Source organism: Opisthocomus hoazin, chromosome 22, assembly GCF_030867145.1.
Source record: "Opisthocomus hoazin isolate bOpiHoa1 chromosome 22, bOpiHoa1.hap1, whole genome shotgun sequence".
Lineage (NCBI taxonomy): Eukaryota > Metazoa > Chordata > Aves > Opisthocomiformes > Opisthocomidae > Opisthocomus > Opisthocomus hoazin.
Window position 1 is genome coordinate 2,786,580 of NC_134435.1, and position 14,821 is coordinate 2,801,400.

A 14,821-nucleotide genomic window follows, 5' to 3' on the forward strand; every position below is an offset into this window, starting at 1 on the left:
TGTGAATGAAATGTCAGTAAATAGGTTAAAGATATATCTAGAGACGCAGTAATTCCACCTGATTACTCTGAAATGTCAGAGCTCTTCGGCTCCTCGGCGGGGATGGCAGCTTTTCCTGGAGCCTTCCTGAGGAGCAAGGAGACAAGATTGGGGGATTCAAATCAGCTCCTTTCTTAAGTCAGGTTTCCATTGGCACATGTGCTTTTGGGATAACTGTTAGTATTTTATCTGTGTTAGAGTTGGGAAAAATAAGTTACATTACTGCATTCCCAGACCATAGGTTACCAAAGACTTTCAGTTGTGCAGATCAGACGGCACAGCTCAGGTGCCATTACACGCCAGATCCACTCCCACAGCCATAACAATTTCGAACAACGCAACGGCGCATTTCTGAAACCCTTCTCCAATTCTTGATCTTTTTGGAAACCTTCAAAACCAAGGTGAGTGCAAGGAAGTGTGTTAAACAGGCATACATGGCTTCCTCCACTCCAGAGCACACGGCTCTGCAACCAAACTGGGGGAAAAAAAAAGCGAAAACCACCCCATACCTGAGCCAGATGTCTGTTCATCTAACATCATGGAAAACACCTTAGCACAATGTAGAAAAGAAAAAAAAAAAAGAAAAAAGAAAAAGACGACAACAGTATTACGGAAAACACAAAAAGAAGCCCTTTGAATAATTTCTATCCATTAGGAAATTGCCATCAATTTAAGAAAATGGTAAAATCTGACTTCATCTGCCCCAAAGCCCACCAGGCCAGCAAGGGGAGGCGTTCGGGAGGCGGCTGCTCAGGGCGCAGGGCTCCGGCAGCTCCCCCCAGCTCGGGCAGCCCCAAGTGCTGCCCGCACCCACGCTGCCTCCCGCAACGGAAAATGCAGCTTTTCAGCTTTACAAGAGCCAAAGGAATGAGCTGTAACCGATGAGCCCAAAACTGCAGCCTGCAACCTGCTCACGTTTCCAAAGTGAACCCAAAGTAACTGTACTCTGATTTTCCCCGGCTCATTATGTAAAATAAAACCCAGCTGAAAGCCAGTGTGGGGCCACAAAATGCCTTCATTATCTTTCTGTTCTGTTCCAGTAAAAATGCAGCCAAAATCTCATGGGTTCAGATGGGCTGAGGTTTTTGCCTTAACAGCCTTTTACTTCCTCAACGCTGTATGGCTTCAGCAAGAATTTCTGCCAGTTTGTTTGGCCCTAACAAGATATTTACCATCAAAACAAAACACAGTGTGTCCAGGAGTATTAACCATTTTCCACCAGGCCCTGTTCTACAGTGACTCCGGGAATGACAATGTCAAATCACGAGTCCGACACAGATGTTTTCCAGATGTGCTGAGCATCTCACATACACGCTGGATGCGGAGCTCTTCCAAAACGCTACCCGAGTTGTACCTGCTGCGTTTAGATAGTTTGACCCCTGAGTTTCTGCTTCTGGGAAATTATTCTTATGAATGTTTTCCTCCAGAAAACGGCCACTTATCTCAAATGCCTACAGTGGGGTGAAGAATCAAGCCTGCTGGTACCCACTGTGTGGAACACACAGGAAAGTAACGGGAAGCGGGGACGGCGAGGGGCAGCGCTGGGAGCGTGACGTCCCCACCGCACACCCGCGCTCCAGGTCCCGGCCAGATGAGCAAACTGCATAAAAACCATCCAGCGTCAGAAACCCGCGGATGACCAAGCGCTTCGGCAGCCTGAGGTTTTGCTACACAGATTGTCCCATCCTCAGGACAGAAAGGACAACTGAAGGAGGGTGATGCCAGCCCAGGAGGAGCCACCTGGCACCAGCATGAACCTGCCCCTTGCACAAGTGGCACAAACTGAACAAAACCGCTTGGCTCTCCTTTAGAGCACGAATTTTAGGCTCTAAATGGTAGATATTCCTTACTCCAACCTCCTTTCCCCCAAGCAGGCATCCCAAGTTCCAACTCACCGATGGCATCGAGCCCACGGAACAGAAGAGCTCCCTCACTACGCGCCGCCGTGACGCCTCTGTACAGCTTAAAACTTTGGGATGGAGAAGATCCTCCTCAAAGGGAGCAGAAATCCCTACCCCCGTGCAGGAGCACCGCTGCAGCCCCTGCCCAGAAGGACCTGAGCAATGCCTGCCCGCGGTCCCACGCTGCCGCAAACTTTCGCACAGCTCCCAGTGAGCTCCCAGCACTTGGAGTTCTTCAGCTGAGCAGGTATTCATGACACTTGATGTTTTTTCACACCCCGCCTCCCAAAAAAAACCCTATTCTAGAATTCAAGTATAAATGCTCAAACACCAGCCATGTGAAAACACCACCATGGCAATTTGCTTTCAGACTGTTTTACAACTCCAGCCAGAGGAACGCAGCAGAACGCAGAGTCCAGTTACCCCTCAAAAACCTTCACGTTACATGAGACACCCCAAATAAAAAAATTTCTTTCTAAACCTCTCACAGAATCACAGAATGTTCGGGGTTGGAAGGGCCCTCTGTGGGTCACCCAGCCCAACCCCCTGCCAAAGCAGGGTCACCCAGAGCAGGCTGCACAGCACCGCGGCCAGGCGGGGCTGGAATATCTCCAGAGAAGGAGACTCCACAGCCTCCCTGGGCAGCCTGGGCCAGGGCTCCGTCACATTCAGAGGGAAGAAGTTCTTCCTCATGTTCAGCTGGAGCTTCCTCTGCTTCAGTTTGTGCCCGTTGCCCCTTGTCCTGTCGCTGGGCACCCCTGAACAGAGTCTGGCCCCGTCCTCCTGACACCCACCCTGCAGATATTTAGAGGCATTTCGAAGGTCCCCTCTCAGCCTTCTCTTCTCCAGGCTGAACAAGCCCAGCTCCCTCAGCCTCTCCTCGTAGGAGAGGTGCTCCAGTCCCCTCATCATCCTCATAGCCTCAGAAGAGGCTGTGCACAGCTCCAATCCAAAAAAAGGCCAAATATCAGAGGTTCCTGCAAGCCCACAAGAGGTTTTGCTGTTGCTACCAGTCTACCTGCAAGGCCCCCAGGTGCTGTGCCGAGGGGTGGCTGCACGCAGCTGGTCCAGCTGTCTCTAAGTCTTTGAGTTTATTCATGGGCAGGTTCCGAGAATCACATTCCCAAACAAGATTTGCTTTAACTGGCTATGCTGGTCCTCCCAGAGGAGCACTAAGATGGGGCTTCCACAAGTAACTGCAAATGCAAAGTTAAATCTGGTTTTCTACAAATACTCGGGAACATTTGCTTCCTGGCAACATTCCTGTTGGTAAACCAATTTGCTAAAATATTCATGAATAGCAAACTAAAGGGCGACAGATACAGCCAAAGTGCTCACATACGAAAGTACAACTAAATATTCACCGCAAATGTTTTCACAGTGTCTGGCTTGCTCTAGATTTAATGGGAAAAAGCCCTATCGTAATGCCCGGGATTCAGCATCGTGGCTTCCACTGGAAAGCCTCCGGCAAGGAGGTCGGCCAGCGTTGGAGAATGGCCCCCAGAATTGAGCTGTGCCCGCAGGGTCCCTGCACGTGCCCCAACCCCGCAGCCCCGCGCCCCGACACCTCCTCCGAAGGCCACCACGCCACCTCCCCGGCGAGCCGCTGTGCCAGGACGGCAGAGGAGCGACGACGCTGCCACGGCAAAGCCTCGCCCGGGCTCTAACAGCAAAGCAAAAGCCCCGCGTGTATTTCGGATGCGCTCAAATTCTCTCCCTTGAGCTTTTCTACACCTTGAACGCAACCCTCTGAGCAGCGTAAATCAGTAAAACCCCACTCAAATTTCAGATATGATTCTGAAATAATTTAAAAAATAAAATTCTTCACATTATTCCTGAAAAACAGCCACACTTGCTAAACTCTCAACTAAACTGCCAGTGTGGCAGAGAAAGAGCAAGCAAGGAGGGAAGAGGGGAGCTCCGACAGAGCCGGACAGGAGATCGCAGTGATTGCGGGGAGAGACAAACCCCACGCATTTCACAGGCAAACCTCTTCCAGGTGAACCTTTGTTTGGCCCACCAGGCTGTTTCCAGTGAAAACAACCCTCACTCAAAAGCAAAACCTTTTTTGAGGTCTTTCTTTGGACTTTTCACACCAACAGACTTTCTACTACGAAGGTTACACTTCAATATAAGTGAGCAAGTTGATAGGACAAGAGGCAATGGCCTCAAGTTGCGTCAGGGAAGGCTCAAGTTGGATGTTAGGAAAAATTTCTTTACTGAAAGAGTGGTCAGGCATTGGACCAGCTGCCCAGGGAAGCAGTGGAGTCCCCATCCCCGGAGGGGTTCAAAAAACCACGTAGATGTGGCACTTGGGGACATGGTTTCGCAGGCATGGTGGGGATGGGGTGACAGTTGGACTTGATAACCTTAGAGGTCTTTGCCAACCTTTATGATTCTACGATCCCAAGTTTCTCACTCCACATCGGGCGGTTCTTTCCTCCTCTGAATTTTAACTGTAAGAGCAGAAGAGGAACGACCTGCTTTTTTTTTTTTCCATCACATGCTTTCCCTACTGTGGGGATATTTCTGCTCAGCGAGGTCATTACGAGATAAGGAGGCTGCAATTGCACTTGCAAAACCACACTGTTTCCTTTCCCTTCCAGAGCCCCAAACCCAAACATGGGGCAACTCTTTATCTGAGCGCCGTAGCCGGACGGGTTTCGGGACCCGCTGCCCTGCACGCCGAGGACAGCACAACCCCACGCGTCCGGACACTACACCCCACCATCACGCCTCTGCTGACCGCTGCCTGTTGCATCCCTGCTCGGGCACGAGGATTTTGCGTTCGGCAGCCCCAGTCGGTCCGTGCCCCTTCTTCATCCCTGCAAAACCTACAGGAAAACCAGCACACGCCAGGGGATTTCATAGGGACAGCCTGGAATTGGGACGATTTAACAGGAGCTCTGATAGTCATTTCTGTGACCTTGAGAAAGTCACTGGCTCCCTTCTAAACTGCAATTCCTCCTCTGTAATGGGTGGATTACTATTTTCCTGGCATGCAAGGGCGTTGTGAGGTCTAATTCATTAATCCTTGTAAAGCATTCTAAGACACTTTGATGGAAAACGCAAAATATTATCAGTAAAAGGCTCACATTTAAATCTCACCTGGAAACCTTCCGCTTACTCCTTAATTTGCGATAGATCCCCACTCAATTAGAGGTAATGGGGTTTACATGCACACTCCAGCAGCGGAGCAGACCCCACAGGAAGGTGTCAGCGACGGCGTCGGTGCTAATTCACGCGAAGCCGCCATCGCTACCTGCAGCTCAACGAGCCGCGGTCGGACGCTGCGCCCCTGACCCGCACAGCGACCACCCAGAGCAGCGCCGGGCGAAGGGATGGGGCACGAACCCCCCCCCCACCGCAGCACCCAGCCCTACACAAACACCCCAACGGCTGCACTGCTAATTAACGATGCACCTTACGACTGATTCTTCTCTGTGACTCAGCTTTTTACAAATTTAAAAAAAAAAAATAGTTTCTACTCACAGAGCCCTCCAGCCGCCAGCAGCTGCGCCAAATCTGCGGCTCGTTCGTTAGCTCGGGTCGTCAAGTTTTAACGTTTGTGGGAACGGTTTCACTTCGCATGGGCAAGGAGAGGCCGATAACCTCACCGCCGGACCTTCGCGTGCCTCCAGCCAGAGCACGGCTCCAATGCAACATGCAAAAAAGCAACCAGGGAATTACACAGGGCTTTATCAGCACCTTGTGCTGCGAAGCTCTGGCAGATTGCTTATTTTAAATAGAATCATAGCATGGTAAGGGTTGGAAGGGACCTTAACGATCCTCTGCTTCCAACCCCCCTGCCACGAGCAGGTATACAGTATTCCCCTGACTTCCCACCACCCCAGCAGGACTCAGCCCCCTCGAGTGTATTAGCAAAAACTGCCTGCCGGATCCTCGAGCGGAGAGGCAGGACGGGAGCGAAGGCTGCTGGAAGCTGCACCGGCTTTTTTCCGTGCAGCCCCTTAATTGAATCTATAGCATCCAGCCTGTACTAGTACTCCCCGGCACTCAGAATTTCAATTTGCTGCATGGATTTTTATACTGAGCGCCCAGAAAAATTAGCATTTGTGCTGAATAGCTTTTAAGCAACTATTCTCAAGTGTCAGTCCTTTTTATCTTTAAAGCATTTCTAAATCTCCTCACCCAAGTCTTCCCTACCCCTAAAATTTATTCTATACATTTGTTTTCCTCCATTCAGTTTCCAGCATCCTTTACCACAATCTAATCATTTTAATCTTCTTTAATGGTCATCTCTACCCTTCATCCTTTCCGGTTCTCTTTTCAAAGCAATCTCTCTGTCTCTCTCAACCAGGGTTTGGTTGGTTGGGTTTTATTAACGAAGGTTTCCCCCGGCCTCTGCCTCAGCACAGAGCTGGAGATGTCCCGTGGAGAGTCGCCTGGCACCAAACCGCACGTCACCTCTCAACAGAGGACCCGTGAAGCCCTTAATTAAATCAGTAATTCTCCTCTGAATACAATTTATGTAATTTTAGAGAGGTGAAGGCAACTTCGCAAGTGTCACAAGAGCACTGAACAGCTCAGCTCCCGAGTCCTGTGGTCACCCATTAGCCAACACGCCTAATTCCGAAAGCACCCAAATTTTCAGGGAATATTCCCAGCATTTTTTACTAGGGGAAAAGAAAACAATCGTGTTCTTCATTGTCAGTCTAACAATGGCTCACAGGAAATCTGCTCAAATTACTTGGCCTTTTTTCAGCAGCAATTTCATGCCACACCGGGACTTGGTTTCTTGCAGAACTGCAGTGGCTGCCAGGAAAGGCAACTGGCCCTGGGGAGAAACCCTGACCTAGGAGAAATGTCACCATATTGGATATTCTTTACGTGCAGCTGAATTAAATACATGCACCTGAAGCTCCCAACCAAGCCAACTCCAGGCTCCCTCCTCCCCCTCACTGCCTCCTGCTCTCATAGAAACCTCCCAGCGCGGAGAAATATCTTGCTCTTCGTGGTCACAAGGAAATGAAGCTGCAAGATAGATTCCCCATAGGTGACACTTTGCACATATATAAATTCCTCCTCTCTTGAACCGGCATCCTGAATTTCCACCTGACGCTCTTCTCGGCAGAAGCACTTGAAAGCATTCCAGTAACGCTGAATTACTGCGGTTCGGCACTGAAACGTGAAGGTTTTCCAACACTGAAAACAGCAATAGGAATTCTTGATCTCTGCCAGCGAAGAAAGTACAAAAAACTATTTGTTCCCTATTATTATGCAATATTTGTTTTACTTCGCTTGAAATTACTTGAGTAACACGTGGCATAACGCTATCCTTCCCTTCCACTAGAAAAACCATGGATGTAGACACTGCTTTGTTTAATTTCATTCATTTTTGATACAAGCCCTAGAAACCAAATCAAACATTAATCTAAATATCCCTTCACTGGGAGAAAGGCTGAGTAGGAGTCCATATGCAAAGCTGAGTGTGGCCACAGAAGACCCAGAAGTAGTCTGGGTCCCTCCCAATACTCAGATTGCCAATTTTACCGCTAGCTCCAGCCGGAGTCAATGGGAAACGGCCGGCAGCAGCGAGTGCTCTGCCAGCAGCTTGGTTAGCTCAGCATTTTGCTACACAAACACTGTCCATGCGTGTGTCCCCAGTGACACCCAGGCGAGGGACAGTTCTCCCCACGAGCATCCCTCAGGAAACGCCATTCTGGAGTTCACAGTTTGACACGGTTGTGTTTTCATAACAGCTGACACAAGAAATCCTCCAAATTGCTGCAGAAGCAATAGAAGAGTTGAAAAAGAAGACATAAGGGGAGGGGAAGTCTTGTAGTAGTGTTGGTGTGTCAGGGTTTAACCCCACTGCCGGCAACTCCGCACCAGACAGCCGCTCGCTCACCCGTGCCTTCTCTCCCCAACGGGATGGGGAGGAAGAATGGACAACAGGGGAAACTCGTGGGTTGAGATAAAGACAGATTAATAAGACAAGAAAGGAAATACTACTACTACTACTACTGATAACACTAATGGTAATAATGAATATGCAAAACAAACTATATACAATTTTTCTCACCACATGATGACTGAGTCACAGTCAGTCGCCAAGCAGCGATCACAGGACCCAGAAATAGCAAATTTCACAAAATTCCCGACGAAGTTCAAACTCCTAAACAAGAGATGATTCAAACTCACAGAAACAAGAAGAGGCGACAGCTTCCCACCCCCCCAGCCAACCCCCGTTCGTAAACCGAGCCCGATGCCCATGGCATGGGATGCTTCCGCTGGCCAGCCTGGGCGAGCTGCCTGGCTGGTGTGGTCCTCCAGCACGGCGGACAGGCTGCACATGGCATTAATGCTGGGCTTCCATGAATGCAGTTCAACCAGTGCACTCTAAAATACAAGGCAAGAAGAAATCAGAAAGAATTCTGACATTCTTCTTTTTAAGATGTTAATAGTGCTGCTGAAATATCTTTTAATTCCCTTCTTCACTTGTTGATACATAATATGAAGCTGTTTGGTTTTATGGGAGACGTTATGGCCACACACGTCAAGACTAGCAACTGGAGAAGATTAAAAGACTGGTCCTTAAATAAGATGAAACAGATAACAGACACTGAACAAAACTGTTCACGGGGTCCCCAGTCATGACCGTTGTAAAAAACAAACTTTACACAATTTCTTGTTAAAAACAAAAGGCCACATCGCAGTTACTCCTGCGCTCCCCAAATGGCCATTGCCTCAAGCTGGAGCTATAAACACACCGGGAATGCTGGATAGGGTCACTTGAGATACCACCACTTTTTCCACTAGCTTCATCCATGCTACGTTTTCCCTCATTTCAGCTTTACCGACTGTATCTGAAATCTGCCACCAGCCTCTGCAGAGTCCCAGCGCCAGGGAAACAGAGCTTTGGGCTTGGCGAAGCAGACGCAGGCAACGGCAACCGCTGCGAGGAGTTACTGCGGACATCATTCACCTTTCGATTGACTATTTCAAATTTAGTGCCCTCCAGCCCCACTTTCCTTTGAACCTGTAGGGTTACCACTACGGCCATAAGGTCCTCAGCAAAGGCTTCCTACTACTAATATACATCACGTCTCCAAGACTTCTTTTTTTTTGGAATACCTACGTGCCTTTCTTTGGGGACTTTTTGTGGGACTTATTTTGGGACCTTTGCTAATTTTGCTTCTTTTTCTTACGCTTAAACTTTCCATGCTCTCTTGTTATCAGCATTTAATATCCAGTGAAAGCCCAACTATATCAGGGAGAGTTTCACAACTGACTCTTAGAGGGCCAAGATTTCCCTTCTATTAATCTCCGTAGTATCAGCAAAGGTCTTTTAAAACGGAAAATACTCTTAAAGGCCTTAGATGTATTCCTACAAAATTCCTACTACCCAAGCCAGGAGCAGACTGTCTCACCTTTGCATCTTCGCATAAATCACATCCCCAAAGGTGAATGCAGTCTGTTTATAAGGAGTTCAGCTGTCAATCACATTTAGGAGGATTCAGCCTCAAAAGCTGGGTAAAAATCGATCCCTCCCCAAAAGACTCAGTGGAGGAAGCTGAAAAAGCAGCGTGGGAACAGTAAGGAATCGCTTTGGTATTCGGAGTCCTGGAGCATGCAGCACAGCAAGATCTGCGTCAGCCCTACCGAGAGCAAACACGTACCTCCTTTATACGGAGGACTTATCTCTCTTTATACCGTTTGAAGCTCCTAATATGTTTACCTTGGACACTGAAAAGAGCATTATAGGCCAGACCCACACATCGCAGACCCCAGCCTCCTCCCCCGAGGGAGGAATCGCCCACCTCCTGACAGCTCCAAACCCACCTCGCTGCCACCGAGCCAGCCCGTCAGCAGCGCTGCAAAGTTAAATCGGCAAATATTAATTGCCAGCTGGGAAATCTGCCATTAGCTCACACTCCGATTTTTCCAGCTGGAAAGGCAGAGAGTGTTAAATGGAGCAGATTTCTTTGCAGTCTGCAAAGCAGTCGACGGAGCGGGTTTGCCTGTTTTGCAACCACCAAATGAGCAAAACATTCACCACCTTCCCAGAGATGTTTTGAAACGCCATTCTCTAGAACAAATTACTTCTGGAAGTAACAAAGCACCAAACTGACACGCAGACAACAAATAAAAGTATAGAGGAAATCAACCACCAGCACCTGAGGCTGAATTCATATCTGCTTGAGATTACTGCAGTGATACATTGCACGAGTTATTAGCCTGCTTGGTGGTTTTTTTTTTTTCCAATTTTTTAATTTATTTACATTCAAGCATAGAAAATTTTCTGTCAACATGCAGAACATTATCATTTCCCATAATTAGAAAGTAACTTTTTGGGAACTGGAGGAAAGACAGACAAGAAGCTGAAAAGGGAAGATGCCACGCAGTCCATGGAATCGTACGATGTGGGGACGATACGGGTTGGAAGAGCCCTGAGCATTTAAACCTTTAGCGCAGGGTCAGAGCGGGTGGCTCAGGGCTGCTCCCAGCCAGGTCTGGAAAACCCCCAGAGATGGAGGCAGCACCCAGGCAGCCTGTCCCACCACTCTGCCATCGCCAAGGAGAACCATCTCCCCATCTCCAGGCTGAGCCTCCCGTTTGAGCTTGCCCCCTTCTTTCTCCTGCTCCCAACGCAGTGCGGAGCCGGGCTCTGTCATCTATACTATACAAGCATAAAGGTCACAAGATAACTTATTTTCACTCCTTCAATGTGCATACACACTTGCACACATGTGTGTACATGCACGTACACCCCAGCACGCAGGCATGTACATTTTGGAAGACCATCTATAGGTTTGTGGTACGAAATGTTGTTCTGAGCAGCAGGGAAAGGCTCAAACCCAGCAGCTTGATCATGTGTGGTACGGAGAGGAGAAAGGGAGGTGGCTTTCCACTGGGATTTCTTTCCAAATTCTGTGCAAAATTTGTATAAAAAAAATTTGCTTTATTACAGGGCAAAAATTGACCTTGTGTGAGGAGCAAAGTTACTGCCATATATTTGCTTAAAATAATTAAAAAAAAAAAAAAATCTTTTAAGCAATGAGAGAAAATTACTACTGACATTTCAGGAGAGACTGAAGCAAGAAACAGAACAGGACTGGAATACCAGACATGAACGTGCTTTTACAGTGCCCCATCTCTCTACATAAAATACTGTCAGAGCTCATAAAATTAGAGCTTTAGTCGAAGTCAAACTGAATCAAAAATAATGAATAAAGTAATCGGCACAGGTACAGTTCATTTACATAATGGAAAGTTCAAGAATTTGGTCAACTAAGTTGGATTGAATTCATGCCAGAGCACAAACTAATTCTGACCAACTGCAGTACAAAATCTATTGTACAGCCCGGAAAGAAAAGCTGAGTTTTTTACAAAAAAACCCAATACACCTGGATAAAGGAAGGATGTCGGAACCGGAGAAAATAAGGAACAAGCTTGGGCAAGCAACGCAGCCGCCTTCCTGCAGCGGGGGCTTGGCTGATGCGGGGGAGCTTTAGGACTGCTGATCTGCAGAAAAGAGCAGAGAGGGAAAGAAAGAAGGGGAAAAAATTACTCCTAAATCCTGCAAATGGAAAAGCTTAGTTCTAAAGAGAAAGAATTTCTCTGATGTATGTATGCTGCTAGAGAGGTGCATCGCTCCGATGCTGCTGGAGAAAGGAGGTGGTAAGGGAAGAAAAACTGTATTGAGTGGTGTACGCGCAGCTTTCGCTGGCCGAAAATACCGAGTGACGAGACCGAGTGGGTGTGAAAAGTCAAAAGGAAAAAAATGAATTGAAGCAGAAAAAGGGGACTACTGCTATGGGAAAGCAAAGCACAGTCCAAACCACGGAGTTAAAACGATATAGCTGCATAATCCAAGGGATTTATTCAGATCGGAACGTTTCCAGGCCAACTGCTCGTTTTGGACAATTGTCGTTATGAGCACAGATCTCTTTCTGGTTTTCATGGGTATTGGGAGTGCTTTTAGGGAAGACAAATTTCTTTCTGCTCCTCTTTGGCAAAGAGCAAAAGCTTTTTATCCATGTGTATTTTGTTACCCAGTCAAAATTGCCAACAATAAATCAAATTACTATGGAAACTCACAAAATAGTGAAAATGTATAAACCCCCAAAACCCCAACACCAACGTAGTAGACAAGTCTCAGATAGAACATTATCCTATGGGAAAACCAAAGTATGTTTCACACCAGTGAAAGCAACAGGATCAAGGAGAATCTGAACAACTACGAGTAGCAGTGACATTTCTCCTGGGAACTCTGGATGTAGGACGGTATTTCCCTTTGGGCTCCAAACTCCTAAGTGGAGTTTTATTTATCATTTGCTTTGTCAACTGAGAATAAGCAATGACATTTGTATTTTTGTGCACAGCAGCACTGGGGAACTGTGCTGCATCAGAGGGTTCAGGATGAGGCCTGAGGAGATCTCTCCAGCTGGGACCTCTCACTACTTCACCCATGTTTCCACGTGCGCCCACCTTGGCCGTTGTGCCCAGCCCACCTTGGCCATTGTGTCCATTCTCCAGCCCGAGCCTTGGGCACAGTGGCCAGCTCAGCCCAAAGTCTGCCCACCAAGGACTGATACCCTCCATGAAATCTTTCACAAACACAACGTTGATGCAACCAACCCACACTTGCCAACGTCACAGCCGACGTCTCCATGTGGCCCACCCTCACCAGGCAGGTTCGTGTGATTTTCGAGATTGCTCTCAAAGAGACAGGTCCAAATTTCAAACATTGCCATAGGGAATGGGGATGTCTGAAGGCCCACACGGTTTCTTTTTTAACTTGTTGGACTCACAAGGTTTCAAGGAGCCCTTTCATTCTAGGCTGGGCAAAGGAGAAATCAGTCATTTGCCCAGAGCCAAACTCTCTTCTGCTCTTCCTCAGACCAACGCTAGCACAGAATGAACGCTAGCGAGGTAGCACAGATCAAGCAGCGCTTCTGGTCGCACACGCATGTTTGCTACGCCCCAGTACACACAAAGCACTTCACGTGATGAATATGTTAAAAGCCCAAAAAACTCCTTTCCCAAAATACACAAAAGAAAACAAGACTTTTGCTGTTTGCTTTGCTTTTGGTTTACTGCAGATAGATCTAGCTCAGCCAAAGTGGAATCGGAGTATTTGATCTCTGTCATATTTTAAGGCCATCCAGTTTGTCACTGCTAACTGGGTAAACTGGCAGAGCACACAGATGCAATCTGCAGTGTCCCTCAGCTCTACACAGGGACTTAAGTCTTAATTGAACAAGTCAACTGGGACAAAAAAACATGAAGCAACCCACTCATCAGCCTAACTGTACTCAAATAATTAAACTACTTGATAAAAAAATAGAAAGCACGTGCCTACTGACAGACGAACACCTAATATCCGGCTGAAACCATACATTTTGCACCTCTCCAAAGTCTTATGCTTTATGTAACATCTACAATGTTGCTTATAAACCTGTGGCTTAATTGCTTACTACAAGTCTCTATTTAAAAGAAAACACTATCATTCTTGATTTACAAATAGGAGACTCAAGTACAAAGAAACGAAAGACACACAGAAGGTTACTCAGGGACTGCATGGCAGAAACAAGGGCTGAAGCCAAATATTCCTACCGCTGTGGGATTATTCCCCCTTTAAGGTAAACTTATTTTCCTGCATTTTATCTCTGCAGACAGCGGTGTGAAGTATTTTTTGATTTATTCAAGCGGGAAGAGAAGCGAGTTTGTTTCCTCCTTCCCTTCCATAAAGCTATTATTCTGCTGAAAAGCAGATTTAAGCCATGCTCCATGGCAAGAGTTTAAGGGTTACTCTAAACTGGGACACAAAACTACTACTTTCTGACATCATTTCATGGTGCGTTCAGGAAAGTATTCGAGCGTGACATTGTATCATTAGGTATAATACAGCCATTGCAGAGGCACTGATTACTGCAATGAGAACTCATTTTCTTTAACACTATATGCGATAAGGAATGAATAAAAACCCAGGCCAGAGGCATCACTGGAAAAAGGTGGGCGCTGCGCAAGAACAAAAAAACTGAAGGCACTTTTTGGGTAGCCACGGAAAGAAAATCCCTGCATCAAGTGGGTTCAGGGGGCTGCTGAGCACGTCTGAAATTCAGTTTTCCTCTTTCTTGGGGAGGTTTCTCATGCTACAGTCCCACCTGCATCGCCATCAGGGATGGAGGGAGTTTCCAGCCAGATCCATGTCCTGATCTGACTCCGCACCCAGAGGCAGGAACGCCAGCACTAGGAGCGAGGCACAAGTGTCCTTGTTAAAGGGACAAGCAAAAACCCCTCTTCACCTTGACCTGCTCATGTGCTGTCCCTCCAAATACGCCTTCAGCTGACCCCTTTCCATGATTAACTTCATATAAGGTCTATTGATCCTCGACTAATTGCCTGCTTTGGTAAATTTAGACCGTGCTGGTGCCAAACCATCCCAGCTCAGCTGGTGTCCAGCGAGTCAATCCTCTGCCCAGCAGCTCTGCCCCAGCCACAGCCAGACCTCCAAAGAAATGGGACTTTGCAACGCTGTGCAAAGCAGCGCTTAGCCAGCTCTGGAAATTCTGGGCTGGTCTCTGTCTCCGGGCCTCCTCCGAAGTGCAAGATCGATAGCGTTTCTCCATCTCCAAAGGGTATCAGGAGGATATATTAATAAGGCTCATTGAATGGGCTGCTGTTCCTTAAATAGGCTCTCCAGCATCAGGCACTCGCACGTGTTAGTAAACAAGGACCTGTGATGGATCGCTCTGTACACAGCCAAGCTCCTCAGGGGCTCCAGTGCCCAGTGAGCTGAAGATACAGGAATTATTTTCATATTTGATCACGTAAATGTCACTGGATATATTTGCAACAACCCACTCAAATCTTTCCACAGGTATATGGAGTCATATCTGGAAATGAATTTT

The 14,821-nt window shown here is 47.5% G+C and overlaps 1 protein-coding gene across 2 annotated transcripts in view; it reads right to left on the reverse strand.

Annotated features, from left to right (window-relative positions):
• The window catches only part of FSTL4 (follistatin like 4), a 242,229-nt gene that overhangs the window by 151,456 nt on the left and 75,952 nt on the right, over positions 1-14,821 (reverse strand). The gene's annotated exons all lie outside the window — the stretch shown is intronic.